The following is a 17606-nucleotide window of genomic DNA, read 5'->3' on the forward strand; positions in this document are numbered from 1 at the left end:
AAATTTCGTGTTATGCGGTATCGTACTCGTCGGTGAAATTTGTTATGTTGATTTATTTTCGCTGTGGCAAATATTTATTTTATTACAGAGTATCTGGAAGGATGAATGAAAGGGCGCTCAAGCCATGGTTAGGACAAAGTTCGACATCATTAACACTGTCCTCGATTTCTGCTATACCACTCAGGTGTCTGCTGCTGCGAAAACCCATTGAGAGAGATAGTTTATTAAAGAAAAAGAAGCAGTTTAGCATATCTTGTTCTTGCTTTATACAGCTTTCTTATTATTGTTTGTTTTCTTTCAGGAAATTGACCAATAAAGTATGGGGCTGTGGCAATTCGTGCGCCTCAATTCTGATGTGGAAGTAGGATGACAAAATAAACAGAGCGAAACTTGTCGAAAACATAACGAATAGCAGTATTCCAGTTCTCCATCTATATAACTGCTGGCGTCCGCGAACGCGATTCACATGCTTAGTTAACACAGACGTAAGCAGGTGCAGTTGCTAAAGTTACTCGTGACAGCAACTGCCGTTAGTGCCCCACGGTCGTTCCGATAGAAACTGTGTTAAGGTTGTAGTAAAAACTTACAACGTACTTCAGCAAATGTTTTCTATGGCCTAGTGCGTCAGCAGTGCAGTCGGTCCATCGTAAATCATAGTAAAGTCCCGGCACACACAGGGAACCTGAACTACAACGTGCGCTTAGAGGCGAAAGCGCCAGTTTCCTGGTACGCATTCCACGTGTGATGGCAACGCCTGTTTAGTAGCGCTTGCATTTTAGAAAGGTACGTTTTACCGCCAGCTTGGCGCATCCGCGTTCTGACAATGAGAGGCATGAGCGCTCCCCACGTGGCGTCTTCTGCTACATCAGGTCGCTTGCATGCCACCTGCCCCATGCGCTCGACATGCTCGCATCGCTAGCTGTCGTTTTCATTTCTGTATTGAAAACTCCACCGTCTCACATTGCGCGGCAACCGAGAAATTGTAAGGCGACCGCCAAAGAGCAGCTTCAAAAGCGAGCCCATAGGGCATCGCATCAGACCGTAAACAAAGACAGATGCAGCAATCTGAGCTCTCCGCTTTGTGCTCGGTGCACTGAGATAAAATGGCTCGAATTTCGATACGATATACGTTCACTGATGATCACAAAAGAAAAACAAGGGGGCGCCATTATGTCCTCATAATATCTTAGAGAGCAAGCTGAAGAAAGCGTGCGAAGACGCGTTTGTTTAGATTCCGCGTCAAAAGGCTGCGACCAGCCTCGCAATATTTCCTGGGAAATTCATAAAACTTTACCTGTCACAGCTTCCCGGGGGTGTTCTTAAAGTTGTTGTGACAACCGTGCACACAAAATTGGAGAGAAGCAGACGTTTTTCACCGCTTGCACAGGTTTGCGTCGCTCGCGGTGATTTTGCTAGCAAGGCAAATATGCTTTTCTCGGGCACACGCCGCCGCAGCGACGCTGCATGCTGGGCTCGAAACAACAGCACACGAGCAGCGCGCCACCATATCAGAAAAACAAGAACCATTGCACTTAACTACATTAGTTTTTCCCGGTTTACTCAGCAATGACTGGGACGATTGTCGCGCACATGGTGTTCTCCGCAGAGCGCTTGTGGGCATAGACTTCGCCACAGCGTGCGTTTTGCTCGTGTTTTGCAGCGCTAGCTATAATCCCCGATCGACGGTCGGCCTGCTTGTACGCCGCTGCACAAAACTAGCGACGAGTATCTGTTTGGGTTCCTGTTTAAGCTATGCCTAAATGTTCTGCTTAATAATTGCAATAACCGCAAAGCGCTGACGGCCGAGGTGAAAATTCACCTATCAATCGAATATTGATTGATTGGTTCACTAGGTTCGTCATCCCAGATCATTACCGGGCCTATAAGAGGCTTCGTAGAAGAGTGCTCGCGATTGATTTTCAGTCACAAGAGGTTCTCTATCGTGCGCCGGAATGCGGCCGCCGCATTCGGAAATGGAGCGGGTAGCTAGTGCGCAGGTGTTCCATTTCCGACAGTGAGCTCGTTAATTACGGTGTCATAGGTAATGCGCTATCGCGTGTATTCATACAGGAAACAGGGGTACCCCATGGAGGCGTACTGAGCTGCACGCTCTTTGAAATTAAAATGAACACGCTTCGTAGAACATTACCCCATCTATTTTTTATTCCGTCTACGTAGACGACATACCAGTAGGTTTCAAATCCTGCAACCAACAGTCTGTGAGAGGCAGGTGCAACAGTGCTTGAACAATGTCTCCAAGTGGGCAGACGAAAACGGGTTCAAAGTGAATTCCAACAAAAGCTCTTGCGTTCTTTTCACCAGGAAAAAAGGGCTTGCTGCAGATCCCACTGTTGAAATACATGGGCAACGAATACCCGTAAACAAGTAACACAAATTCTTAGGTGTTATACTTGACTCCAGGCTTACATTCGTCCCACACATAAAATATCTCAAAGCAAAATGTCTTAAAACGATGAACTTACTTAAGGTCCTATCCCAGACAACATGGGGTAGCGACAGAAAATGTTTATTGAATCTGTACAGGAGCCTAGTTCGAACACGACTGGACTATGGCGCCGTGGTTTACCACTCTGCCGCCCCGAGCGCGCTAAAAATGTTAGACCGCGTCCACCACCTAGGTATCCGCCTGGCCACTGGCGCCTTTAGAACAAGCCCTGTGGAAAGCCTATAAGTAGAGTCAGATGAGTGGTCACTCCATTTTCAGAGAACATACATCAGCTTCACCTACTTTCTTAAAGTGCGCTCTAATAAGGAACATCCGTGTTTCAGGACAGTAAACGACTTGACGTGTGAAACACTTTTCGGTAACAGACCCTCCATGAGGCTTCCTTTGTCACTGCGTGTAAGAGAACTTAGTGAAGAAATGGATGTCCCGATACTCGAACATCACCTAATGGCTCCTGCTAATCTATTACCGCCCTGGGAGTGGCAGGAGATAGAATGTAACACATCCTTTGTAGAGGTCTCGAAGTACGCTCCTGAGCTTTAAATTGCTATACAGTTCCGAGAGCTTCAATCGATGTACTCCTGCTACGAATTTTACACAGACGCGTCGAAATCCCATGCTGGCGTATCTTACGCTGCTGTTAGTCCCTCTCTTTCTGAATCTGACGCGTTGAACCCCCTAACAAGTATCTTCACTGCATAAGCCTATGCAGTACTGTCTGCAGTAAAACATATAAAGACACTGAAACTTGACAGAGCAATAATATTTGCAGACTCATTAAGTCTTGTAAAAGCACTCATTTCTTTACAAAAGCATACAAATCCTGTCTTCAATGAACTCTACACACACTTATGTAACATCTACTCATCACATTGACATGTAGTAATATGCTGGGTTCCTGGCCATAGAGGAATCGAGGGAAATGTGCTTGCTGACGAGATGGCCAAATCAATGCCATCGCAGGGTACTCGTTCTGCTGCAGTCCCTGCCACAGACATGAAGCCTTTCCTCAGGAACAAACTGCGAAGCCACTGGCTACGCTTGTGGGATGCAGAAACGAGTGATAAGCGCCACGTAATTAAGCCTAAGTTAGGTTTCTGGCACCCAACAACGAAAACACGAACAGACGTCCTGTTCACTAGACTAAAAATAGGACACACGTTCGGCACTCATAACTTTCTCCTGAGTGATAACGAACCTCCAACCTGTGGTAGATGCGGCGACAGGCTTTCTGTCCTCCACCTCTTCCTGGAGTGCCGGGAAGCCGAAAGAGACAGGAGGAAACATTTTCCTTTTGCATACAGCCATCACGTCCCTCTGCATCCGGCCATGTTCCTTGGTGTAGAGCCACTTTTTAAGACCAAAGCAGTCCTCGCTTACTTGAAAGATGCTGTGCTACACGTTACAAGCCTATTAATTCTGTAGTGCATCCTCTTTCCAGAGGATACCTCTACGATAGTGTTCTTTGTATAGCACATGCCTCTTGGTCCTTGGCTTTCAAGGGGCTCTGTTGAGGCAGAAGTGCTCCAGACATTTTAGCATCTCACGTATTTTATATATTGCATCATTTTTTCTCAATGCCTTCTAATATTCATAGTACACGTCAATAGTCATTCCCATAAATTTATTACTCGTACATTTTATAGAATTTGCATCGACTCTTTTAGGCCCCTTTACAGCCACGACACTTTAAGATCGCACCACCCGTGATGATGATGATGATGTATGGGGTTTTATGGCGCAAGGGCCAGGTATGGCCAAAGAGCTCCATGTCTGTGGTAATGAGTTTGCTGTGTAATTATGACTGCTGTGAAATTGGTGTGACGTGGCTGTAAAGGGGCCTTAAAATATACGCTCTAAAGTGCGTAAAATCTGTATAATAAAACTATGGCGGTGACGTATGACTTGTACTATGAACATTTAGATGCATATATAAAGAATGAAACGATGGGTAAAATATATCAGATTATAAGAAATGCTAGAGCACTACTACCTCCTTAGAGCCCTTGAAGCACAAGGGCCTGGAGGCATGTGCTATTCAAAACAATTATCGCAGCGGCATCCTCTGGAGCAAGGATGCTCTACGAAGTTAATGGGCTTATAACGTGTAGAACTACATCCTTTAAGAAGTCGAGGACTGCCTTGGTGTTAAAAAGCGATTTCTTACCAAGAAACATAGCGGGGTGTAGAGGGATGAATTACGGTATGCAAGCGGAAAATGTTTCTTTCTTTCAGGTTCGGCTTTCCGACACTCCAAGAGGACATGGAGGACGGTCAGCAGCCTCTCACCGCATCTACCACATGTTGGAGGTTCACTTCCAGTAAGTAGAAAATGATGTGTCCCAAATGTGCGTCCTATTCTGAGGCGACAGAATAGGACATCTGTTCACCGAGATTTTGTTGGGGAGTGCCAAAAACCTAACTGGGTCTTTATAAAGTGCAGTTTGTTATTTGTTTGCGCGTCCCACGTGCACTGCCAGTGATTTCGCAGTTTATTTCGTAAGAAAGGCCTCAGGTCTGTGACAGGCACATCAGCGGTAGGGTTAACAGCTTGCGATGAGATTGACGTCGCCATCTCGTCCGCGAGAACGTTACCTTCGATTCCCAGCATATTATGATATTCTCGTTAGATGAGTACGCTTTACATAATACCGAATACAGTTCATTGAATACGGGATTTTTATGTTTGTAGAGTGACATTAAGGCCTTCACGACGCTTAGAGAGTCTGTATAGATCGCTCCTTTTGAAAGTTTTGATCTTCTTATATGCTTCACGGCAGAGAGTAATGCGTAGGCCTCGGCCGTAAAAATGCTGGTTTCCGTATGCAGTACATCGGATTCCGAGAAGGATGGGCCGACGGCTGCATAGGATACCCCGGCATTTGACTTCGAAGCGTCTGTGTAGAAATCAGCGCAGGAGTGTTTGTACTGAAGTTCCCGGAAATGCATTCTGATTTCGGCCTCAGGAGCGTGCTTTGTAACTTTTATAAAGGATATGTCACATTGTATCACCTGCCACTCCCAAGGAGGTAAGAGCTTGATTGTGCGCATTAAGCGATGCTCGAGGAGTGGGACATGCATTTCATTGCTAAGCTCCTTCACACGCAGCGAAAAAGGCTGTCTTATGGAGGGACGATTGCTGAAAAGTGTAGCGCACGTCATGTCGGTAACGGTATCAAAACATGGATGTTCAGGATTAGAGCGCACCTTAAGGAAATATGTAACGCTGATGTATGATCTCTGTAGGTGGAGAGACCATTTATTGGATTCGGCATATAAGCTTTCAATCGGGCTTGTTCTGAAAGCGCCCGTGGCTAAGCGGATAGCTAGATGGTGAACAGGGTCTAGCATCTTTAGCGCGCTCGGGGCGGCAGCGTTATATACCACGGCACCATAATCTAATCGTGACCGGATGAGGCTCTTATAGAGATTCATTAGGCACTTCCTGTCACTACCCCACGTAGTCTGGGATAGAAGTTTCATTAGGTTCATTGTTTTCAGACACTTTTCTTTAAGACGTTTAATGTGTCGGACGAATGTGAGTCTATTGTCAAGTATAACACCTAGAAATTTGTGCTCTTTGTTTACAGGTATCTGTTGTCCACACAGTTCTAAACAAGGATCCGGAACCAGGCCTCTCTTTCTTGTAAACAAAACACAAAAACTCTTATGAGGATTGATTTTAAATCCATTTTTCTATGCCCACCCTGACACCTTGTTCAAACCATGCTATACCTGTCTCTCGCACACTGCGAGGTTACAGGATTTGAAACCTATTTGGATGTCGTCCACATAGACGGAATACAAGATGGCCGGTGGTAAGGAAGCACGAAGTGTTGTCATCTTAACAATAAAGAGTGTGCAACTGAGCACGCCACCCTGGGGTACACCAGTTTCTTGTGTAAAAGGACGTGACAGCACACGGCCAACTTTTACCCGGAAGGTGCGATTGGACAAGTAGCTTTTCTTACGTTTAGCATATTACCATGAGTGCCCATTTTCGATAAGTCTCGCAAGATCCCGTATCGCCACGCTGTGTCATACGCCTTTTCCATATCGAGAAATATCGATAAGAAGAACTGTTTATGCATAAATGCGTCCCGGATAATTGCTTCAATACGTACAAGATGATCGGTTGTGGAGCGCCCTTCTCGGAAATCACACTGATAGGGATCAAGCATTTTGTTCTGTTCAAGGAAATGGATGAGTCACCGATTTATCATTTATTCAAATACCTTACACATGCAACTTGTGAGGGCTATCGGGCGGTAGCTTGCCACTGAGGAAGGATCTTTGCCTTGTTTTAGAACAGGGATCACAATGGCTTCTTTCCATGCGGTCGGAAGGTACCCTGCGTCCCAGATAGTGTTGAAACGTGTAAATAGTGTAACTTGCGTGTCATTGTGTAAGTTTTTCAGCATTTCGTACATGTTTCTATCAGATCCCGGTGCAGAGCTCTTGCATGCGCTCAAGGCAGCTTTCAACTCGGCAGCACTAAAAGGACGTTTGTACGGTTCATTCTGTCGGCATTTTCTGATGAGTGGCTTGCATTCTTCTATTTGTTTATACTTCAGGAAGGATTGGGAATAATGGTTTGAACTTGATACACTCTCAAAGTGCTCCCCAAGTGAGTCTGCTTGTTCAAGCAGGGTATCAACTTGAGTGTTTACCAGGGGGAGTGAATAAGTTTGTCGTCCTTTTATCCTGTTAACCCTGTTCCAGACTTTCCCCTCCTCTGTATAAGACTTGATGCCCGATAAAAACTTCTGCCAACTCTCTCTTCTGGCCTGTCGGCGCGTTCTCCTGCCTTCGGATTTTGCTTTTTTAAAGTTAATAAGATTCTCCGCAGTGGGAGAGGCGCGTAGCAACCCCCACGCTTTGTTTTGTTTCTTACGGCCGGTCCTACAATCGTCGTTCCACCACGGGACGCGCCGTTTGCATGCGAAACCATTTACTTCAGTTATGCATTTAGATGCGGTATCTATAATGAGGGCTGTAAAATACTGCACGGCAGCATCACTTCCTAAAGAGGACATGTCAGCCCACGAGATAGTAGTAAGAGATCGAAATTTCTCCCAGTTGGCTGTATAAACCTACCACCTACGAGCCTGTGGTGGGTATTCGTTTTCTTTTGATGTTCTTAGTAGTATTGGGAAGTGGTCGCTCCCGTAAGGATTGCTGTTAACTTCCCATTCAAGTTCAGACAATAGTGGCGGGGAGACTAGGCTAAGATCTATTGAAGAAAATGTTCTGTTTGCAAGAGAATAGTATGTCGCTTCCTTCTTATTCAGAAGACAAGCACCAGAAGAGAAAAGGAACTGTTCAACAAGACGTCCTCGCACATCTATACGAGGGTCGCCCCACAGGTAGTTGTGTGCATTGAAGTCGCCAAGAACAACATAAGGTTCTGCCAATTCATCTATAAAGGACTGAAATTCATCTTTAGTTAATTTGTAATGTGGGGGTATACAAAGCGAGCAAATAGTGATGAGTTTGTTTAGCAGAACAACTCGCACCGCCACTGCTTCAAGGGGCGTTTGTAGCTGTAAACGCTGACAGGAAATACTTTTATGAATAAAAATGGCAACACCGTCTGATGATACGACAGCATCATCGCGATGTTTGCGGAACTTGACATATGGTCGGAGAAAGTTTGTGTGTAGTGGTTTTAAGTGTGTTTCCTGTAGACACAGCACTTTTGGATTGTGTTTTTGGATAAGCTCTTGCACGTCATCAAGGTTCCTAAGAAGACCTCTAACGTTCCATTGAATAATTTGTGTATTCATATTGAAAGTAAATAAGTGCTGTGTGTATAGAAACGGAAGTGATGCCTTAGGTTACAGAGCTCTTTCGAGGCCCTGTAACGGGGGTTCTGCCCTTTCTGGAGCGTTCGAGGGAGCCTCGCCGCTCCTTAGGCGCTTGGTGCGCCTTGAGAATAGGTGTAGTGTCCATTGCCTCTTGTGAGGCGCCGGACACGTGCTCTTGCGAGCGAGATATTCCCCGAGAGAGTCCCGCCTTGTAGGGCAAGATCCCTGCGCCCACCAGCCCGGAGGTCGGTGGGGCTACCTGAGGTATTTGGCTGCCCCGGCTGTTGCCAGCGCTGGAAGGGGCCGGGAAGGTTGGGGCAGTCTCGGCTGCGCCCACCTTCGGGGTTGGTAGCTGCGACCACCGTGGGGCAGATGGCGTGACCGCCGACTCACTATTTGTGGGTCGGACAGTCGCCGGAGGCCGTTGTGACGCTGTCCCCTGACGCGCCACTTCGGCAAAGCTTTTCTTTGGCAGGTATGCTACCCGCCTTCGTGCCTCTTTGAACGATATATTCTCTTTTCCTTTTATAGTTACAATTTCTTTTTCCTTCTTCCATGAGGGGCACGATCGCGAGTATGCGGCGTGATCCCCGTCACAGTTTACACAGTGGAGAGAGTTATTACATGCTTCAGTGGCGTGTTCAAAGGCACTACATTTCGCACATGTTTGGCGGCCTCGGCAGCTCTGCGAGCTGTGGCCGAAACGCTGGCATTTGAAACACCTTAGGGGATTCGGCACATATGGTCTGACACGGAGCTTGATGTACCCGGCCTCTACAGACTCGGGCAGAATACTTGAACCGAATGTGATTATTAGGTGCTTCGTTTGAATTTCTTTACCATCCCTTCTCATCTTAATTCTTCTGACATTGACAACGTTCTGTTCACTGAAGCCCTCCAAAAGCTCAGCCTCTGTCAGCTGGAGCAAATCGTCATCAGACACAACGCCGCGGGTGGTGTTCAGAGTGCGGTGAGGAGTTACTGTCAATGGAACATCCCCAAATGACACTAGACTGGGCAACTTTCCGTATTGTTTCTGATCATGCAGTTCTAACAGGAGATCACCACTTGCCATCCTTGATACCTTGTAGCCTGGACCAAGGACATCTGTTAAGGACTTGGAAACTAGAAAAGGGGAGATATTTCGTACTTGTTTATCGGATTTTTCAGAGTGGATGACATATGGCACCGCGGGAAGTTTGGTCTTTGACGACCAAAGAACTGGAACACATCTTCGGTGCGCCCTCTTTCTTGAGGGCGATCAGGAATTGGAGGAAAGGAACTTGCCATAGAAAAATGTAGTTTTCGGCAATAACGCCAGCCACCCACCATGGAGCCCTACGAGGGGACGCTACAGGGACTGTATGAACGGGTCCTGTAAACGCCAGCTGTACGTCATCACTATAACCAGATATGAAATAACCTAGGTTGGCTATTCACACAAGGTTAACCCTTGCTGCCTGGAAACTTGGAAGTAAGGGAAGCTAGGAGAAGACAGGAAAGATGGAAAGTGAGAAAAAGACGAAGGTTGGAGGGAGAGAGAGACAGGAAAAGGCAACTACCGATTTCCCCCGGGTGGGTCAGTCCGGGGGTGCCGTCTACGTGAAGCCGAGGCCAAAGGGGTGTGTTGCCTCCGCCGAGGGGCCGTAAAGGTCCAAACACCCGCCATCGGCTCAACCCCCAGGATCCCCTTTTCCCCGGACACGGCTAAGCCACGCACGGTTAAACGTGGGAGGGTCCAACCCCCGTGTGCTCGGGTACGTGGTGTCCCAACACACCAAACTCCTGCTTACGCAGACGCCCCTGCGGGGTACACCACCCATCTGTCCACTGCGAACTCGTTAACATTAGCATGGCGCTCTTGGGCCACACCTGGCCCTTGCGCCATTAAACATTAAACGTCATCAATTATGGTGTCTTCGCCCGTTGACCTCATTTCTCCAATGAACGCAACTGACTTCGAAGGGCCTGCGGCTTGCTCCAGTTTTAAAGTGCGCAGCCGACATCGACACATTAATCTGCTGCTGCGCCCGTCGCACTCCACGAACGGGCGCAGTCCTCGGCTTGAGGCCGTGCGAGAGCATACGTAAACACATCGGCTTCCTGTGAAGCACAGCATTCGCTTGGACGACTTCGGTTCCAGTTACCTCAAAGTTATCCTTACCTTTTTTTTTTCCCCGCCACGCGTTCGCGTTAAACCAACAGCTTGCCTTTATTTATTTCAACTTTCACTTCAAGCACGTGCGCTGACGCATGTTTTGGGGGCGCAGGTGATCATACGAGAATCACGACATAATTTATGAGCTGGGCGGAGCGCGGCCACATCCGCTTTACGAGAATTTTTGCGGCATAGTGTAGCCAGCCCAGCATTTGAAACTTCCGTGTTTCTGATCCCCTGATTTCTAGAAAAAGCGATTAAGAAGGGAGCGTTACCACGTCTGAATACGTTGGTAGGGAGAAATCCTTTTTCTCGGCCTCTGCAGCACTTAATTCGGCGAGCCTTGCAATATATAAATGCAATAGTCTAAATTAACCGACTCTAGGCGCAGATGTTCGTTTACTTTTAGGCCACCAAGTTTCATTTTAATTATTGAAAATCGCGAAATGGAAAATAACAAAATAACAAGAAAACTGCCGAATGGAGAGCACAACTAGGTACCTAAAAAGAAGCAATTGCACATTCCAGTAAACCGCATGTGCTGACACGTCTAAAGCGCACCGCAGAGCTCGGCAACTGGCTTTTATTTGAAGACGTTTAGGTTTTAAATACGGGAATGGCACACGCAAAAGACGTTAAAAGATGGAGCGCCATCTGGTGCCTCATGCACACACGCTCAAGCCGAAAGAGTCCATTAGAAACTATCCTGGCGTTTTTATGCCAACATGTTTCGTAAGGCGTACGGACGCCAGATCCGCCGAGCAGTCTCAGAAATTGGACCCGCTATAAGCTCGCAACTATCCTTGCAGGCGAGCTGAAGCATAACATCCTTTCAGCATTTCCTTGTGATGGCAAGGTCGTAACCATCACGCCAATTCACGCTGAAGCTGGAGCCGTCGCTGTGCCGGTGCCGCCATGTTTGACCATGCCATTTGTTAGCGTACGTAAACATTACGCCTACCTTAATCTCAGCAAAGTAACATCCGGTAGCCCGTTCTCCAGTAAAACGCATGAACGCACGAAGCATACGCATTCAGCACAACGGCATTTCTTTAAGTACGTAATGCCTTTTTGTTCTCTTGCAAGCACTATTCTAAAACATGCAGGGGTACGCCCAGTGCTTAGTCTCTACAACGAAGCGTTGGCCCTCACAGGCCGGCGACCAGTAAAGCAATCGCGCGCGCACACCACGTGTCAGAGGCCACAGAATTTGAGTTTGGGACATTAACTTTTTGTTTATTTTATTGGCCTGACAAAGCCAATTTCAAGCACTGTATTAAAGCCAGCATTTCCTAGAATTAAACAAATATTTATGAGTACTGCGCAAATCAGTATATTATGCTGAGTGTGTTTCGCTCACTTATTTCACGTACCGATTCACGTACGTGGAAAAAAATGGCATTTTGAAAAGTTTTTTTTTAATAACTAAGTGGGTAAGGGGTAACAGATATGTGAACTCGACGCCAATAAGTCTTGCCGCAACACAGAACATTAGCTGATTTGCCTCATTGACAATCTCAGGCACCACAACAATGTTTTATGTTTTCACGCCTAGTTACCTACAAAAGTCGACAAAATACATCATCATTGGTGTAAGAGATCACTCGGTAACCAAGGCACACGTTCAATTCAAGAGCAGGTAGCTTCACGCTTAGGTGGCTCATGAAACAGTACACCGTGCCAAGACTCCAGTCGAACAAGGTGGTGACCTTCATGAGAAACGCATGCCGCTGCACAATACCTGCCTTCCTCTTTTTGATTATGCCACATCAACCGATTAATTACGGTTATATCATTAATCAAACATTCGGAAGTTACAACTGCCCCACACAAGGCACTATTGGTGCCCTGCAGAGTTGCTAGATGTACTGAAACGACCGCTGCCTACTTCATCTGATTGATGTTGTGTATTGCTGAAATTGCTGCTCATTCTTTCTGATGATGCTGGGCGCAATCCTGGTCCTATGACCAATGTTGAGGCCGATGGTTTTGCTGGCGTCCTAGATAGAATCTCTAAACTAGAGGAAGGGTATGCAGCACTGGCTGCTGAACTCAAAAGCGCTAAAAAAGGAGGAGGCTGCTGCGTTAGCAAAAGTAACCAAGCTTGAGCAAGGCAAGACTACATGCTGAACTAAAAAGTACTAAAGACGAGCTAGCGGCCCTTAAGAGCGAAATCGAACTTCTTAACGCAAGGGTAACGTCACTAGAAGTAAGCGCTCCATCGGAGCGCTCGGTCCATTCAGCCACGGGAGCCGATGTTCTGCATGGTGTTTCTAATCAGCTCATAACAATCACCTCTAGGTACGATGACACGAAAAACAGGCTGCGAGAATCTAACTTTCTTTTATTTTATATTGAAGGTGACTCAGCAGAGGACTGGGCAGCATCGGAGATGAAAATAATAAAGTCTTGTGCAGAAAAGCTGGAAATAAACACAACTGGTGCACAGTTTGAAAGTGTACATCGACTAGACAAATGCAATGCAGACAAGTACATCTCACATATTTTGTATATTGCATCATTTTTCCCAATGCATTTTAGTGTTCATAGTACACGTCATTAATCATTGCCATAATTTTATTACGCGTAGATCTTATGCCATGTGCAGCAATGTCGTTTAGGCCCCTTTACAGCCACGTCACACTAGCTTCACAGATCCCATTAGACCACTACAAACTCATTAACACTAAATTGGCGCTCTTCGGCCATACCTGGCCCTTGCGCCATTAAGCATCAAACATTCAAGTACCGGCCTCCCATAGCAAAGTTCTATTTTTTTAAAAAAACAAACAACAGGTTCTTGCAGCTGCACGTAAGCTTAAAGGATCATCATTTCTCATACGCGAAGGCTTCTCGTTTACCACTCGCCAAGCCAGAAGAAAACTGATAGAGTTTGCTAAAACACAGAACAAACCGTACAGGTCATCTATTGATAGGCTGCGTGTGGGTACAGCGACATATGTCTATGATATTGCCGCGCAAACTGTTGTGCGGTGGAATAGATAGCACGAGAGGCGCACGTACGCTCACAACCGTCAAGAACCACGATATTTTCCGATTAAAACATCCATATCGGTATCCTTTACTAACATCCGAAGCCTAATATCAAAGTAAGAAGAAAAACAACTCGAAACTATAACAAGAGTGACCGTACTGCCTTTATTGCTGACCTAGAATTTTTTTCAAGAATGAATTCCTTCCTTCTACAGTGGAACAGTCGAGGAAAACTGGGTACTCTTTCAAGACAAATTACGTTCATTAGCAAACCAACGCATCCTAGTAATTAAAATATCCAATTATAAATCGAGCCCTTGGTTCACCTCCTTCCTTCGGCGACTTCGGAACAAAAAGAAACGCTTATACAGGAGTGCTAAACGATTGGGCACCCCATCGGTTTGGGAAGAATACAATCAGTGTTTAAAACCTAGAGCTCCGGTTTATCCGCTGCTAAGATAAATATTTTTCACATGACCTTCCATCTCTTCACAAATCCAACCCTGAAAAGTGACCACAACATGCCCCTTCCAGACAATGAGTGTCCTTCGTGCTTCAACACATATATTTAAGCTATATTTATTACCGAAAATCACTCCACCCTACCTGATGTTCCCGATTTGAACTATCAGTACATGAGAGCCATTTACATTACTATCGACGGCATTGTATCTCTTGTAAACAATCTTAAGTTATCTCATTCTTGTGTCGTCCATGACATTAATTCCAAAATACTAAAGAACACCGTTATTACTTCTAGCAAAATATATCACGCCCTCAGACAGTCACTAACTTCAGGAGCACCCCCGTCAGATTGGAAGACTGCAGAAGTAGTTCCCATATTCAAAAACGATGACAGATACTCACCAGATAACTACCGGGCAATTTCCCTCACATGTATTTGTTGTAAAATTCTCTAGCATATATTTGCTTCTCACATATACAACCATCTGAAATCAAACAACTTTTTTTTCACTAATCAGCACGGATTCACAAAGGGTCTGTCATGTCAGACACAGCTTTTAGAATTCACAACTGACCTGTATTTAGACAAGGATCATAACCTACAGATTGATAGCATCTTCCTCGACATCTCCAATGCGTGTGATTGCGTAGCCCCATTGTCGCTTAATTTCAAAGTTAAGCGCACTAAGATTACATTCGCTGACACTAACTTGGCTCCAGAACTTTCTTTCTAATCGCCGACAGTTTACAATCGTTAACAATCTTGCTTCGCCCTTTTTTATGTCACTTCCGGCGTGTAACACGGTAGCGTTCTTGGGCCACTGCTATTTTTAATATACATTAAAGATCTTCCCAATAACTTAGCATCCCGAGTGCGAATGTTCGCAGACGACTGCATTATTTACCGCCCTATAACCAGCCCGGATGACAACCTCATTCTTCAAAACGACCTTCAGCTTATTTTGGATTGGTGTAGCACTTTGTTAATGACTCTTAATTCATCTAAATGCAAAGTAATGTCCTTCATTCGTAAACACTCAATCTCTAATTTCCAATATCACGTAAATATAAGCCTATTTCTCCAGCAACTTCATACAAATACTTAGGCATTCATCTCACATATTTTTCATCTATATTTAGTACTGAAGATCACTACAGCTTACTTCATGTTCCCGATTCGGACTATCAGCCTAGTCGAGGTGGGCCGCCGTTCTGCACAGCTCAGACCTCGGAATCCAGACGTGGGCAGTCCAGCAAGCCCGTGAGGCGGCGTTGAGGCAGGGCCTCGACGTACCCCCGTGGGAGACCTGAGCCCGGGTCGCGTTAAACCTTGCCGGACGTAAAAGAAAGTTGTATCCATCCATAATCTCACACCAAGCCTTTCCTGGACCCATCACGTTACTACTATATGTGCTAATGCTTCAAAATCCCTGGGGTACTTACGCCGAAACCCACATAATTCGCCCTCCAACATCCGCAAGCTAGCGTATCAGACGTTTGTTTGCCCCCAGCACGAATTTACCTCTCCAATCTGGTCACCCCATCACAACAACCTAATCAACTTACTAGAATCAGTTCGAAATGGGGCCCCTAGATTCATCTCACGTAACTACTCCTACAATTAAAGCATTTGACAAATAAAACTTGATATTTCCCTTCAGCCCCTAAGTACGGGACGTGATCTTGCGTTCATACCATTATTTCCCAAGTACGTTCATGCGGCTAGGAAATCTTCTTTGCGGCTTCAAGTCGCACCTTGCACGTCTCGCAGATTATAAAAATCACCTCAGCTTCACGCGCATCCATGGGAATACTCATGCATTTAATTGGTCGGCGCTTCCTCGCGCCATTCAGTTGTGGAACGCTCTTCCTGATTTCATCGTCTCCGAAACAAGTCCCAATAAATTCCACCAGCTCATAAGTTCATATTCCACTGCCTAACTTCAATAAAATGCATGATGCATTTTCTTTTGTTTTCAAGTTGTGTGCTCTCTTGTTTATGAGCTTATTATTTCGCTCATTATTCTGGTATTTTTTGCACTATGACATTAGAGTGGCTATATTTTTACATTGTTTATCGAAAGAACTGTACCTTTTGTCTTTTCTCTAGGTGTGTACTACCGGTCCTATTATTATTGTACAATGCTTTAATGTTTGTATAAGATGAGTATATATTTTATACTGTCTATTAATAATGTATGTATATTGTGTTTTGCTATATGCCCACTATATAGGCTCTTTTAGTCCTGTGACGCCCCCCTTACCCAATGCCTCATACAAGGCCTGTAAGGACATTTTAAATAAATAAATAAAATACCCTCCAGCGCTTGTTTAATGGGTGTATCAGTGGTACAGTTTACCTGCCAGGCGGAGGGGCGAGCCCCTCCTTAAGATGGCGCCCCACCCCCCACGACTTTAAGCATTTGGCAAGGCTTCGTGCAGACCACTGACTAATTAGACAACGAAATAAGAAAATGGTAAGAATCGGTAAAAGAAACAGCCCCAGATTTGCATTTTTGCACATTGCGCCGATAGTGAATGTAGTTACCGATGCCCCTCGCCAGCTAAGGGTATAAATTTGACGTCTGGCAATGTGACTAAACACTACTGCACTAAGGAAGTAATCTAGAGCCACATTCGCAAGGCCTCTCGTCCGTTACTGTTGTTTGCCATGTGCTAGCCACAGCGTTATGTCTAATATCTCTGTAGACCAGCACCTGATTTCACGAGCAGTTCTCGCGCAATAAGTATCTTTTATTCTCGCCAGTTAGGTCCCTCGTACAGCAATCACTTAACTTCGCTTAAGTGAATCCTTAATTCACGGTGATCGTCTTGTTATCTTAGCAATCCCAATCGTAAATGGCAGTGGCGGAAATTGTGGCCGACTTTAAAATTATGGGGTTTTAGGTGCCAAAACAACGATCTGATTAACAGGCACGACATAGTGGGGTACTCCGGAATAATTTTGACCAGTTGGGGTTCTTTAACGTGCACCTAAGCTTGAGCACACGGGTGTTTTTGCATTTCACCCCCATCGAAATGCTGCTGCCATAGCAGGGATTTCATCCCGCGACCTCGTGCTTAGCAGCGCAACACCAAAGGCACTAAGAACTGCAGCGGGTTAATGGTGGCCAATGAGGATGCGCTCTTAGGTAGGTAAGGCCTCGTGAATACGAGCCTTGAAGCCTAAAGCGCGTTGGCGTGATAAGTTCAACGTTTCTTTTTCTTTTTGCTACTTCCCGATTTGAATCGGGCATTTGTGCTCAAAACCCTAGAAATTATATAGTAGCAAGTCTCAAATGCGGTTTAAAATGTTACTATGTCGCCAGTTTCAGCATCGTTTCCCAAGAGGTATGTTCCCTATGCAAATGATGTAACGTAGGCCATACTTTAACGCTAATAACAGCTTTCAATGTGCCGCGGGTGATAAAGGGATCTACTGCATAGAATCGTACAAGGGCAGTTTTTGTTCTCAATTTTGATGAGGTGCGGCCCTTACACGGGACCAAAACTTTCGTTCGAAATCGTGTACACCCCGGATGTACTATTGCATCAGAGGTCAAAGCGAAGTTCTGGCCAATCAATAGCGACACGCGGAAGTACGCAGCGCGCGAAAATTCACAGATGCGCGCGCTCGGCATCAGGGCGCCGAACGCGATTGCTTCTCCGCTAGACATGTTTTGTAAATTTCGGGCTGCCCAGCTGGGGGCGCGGT

This window comes from Dermacentor variabilis, chromosome 7 (assembly GCF_050947875.1).
Source record: "Dermacentor variabilis isolate Ectoservices chromosome 7, ASM5094787v1, whole genome shotgun sequence".
NCBI lineage: Eukaryota > Metazoa > Arthropoda > Arachnida > Ixodida > Ixodidae > Dermacentor > Dermacentor variabilis.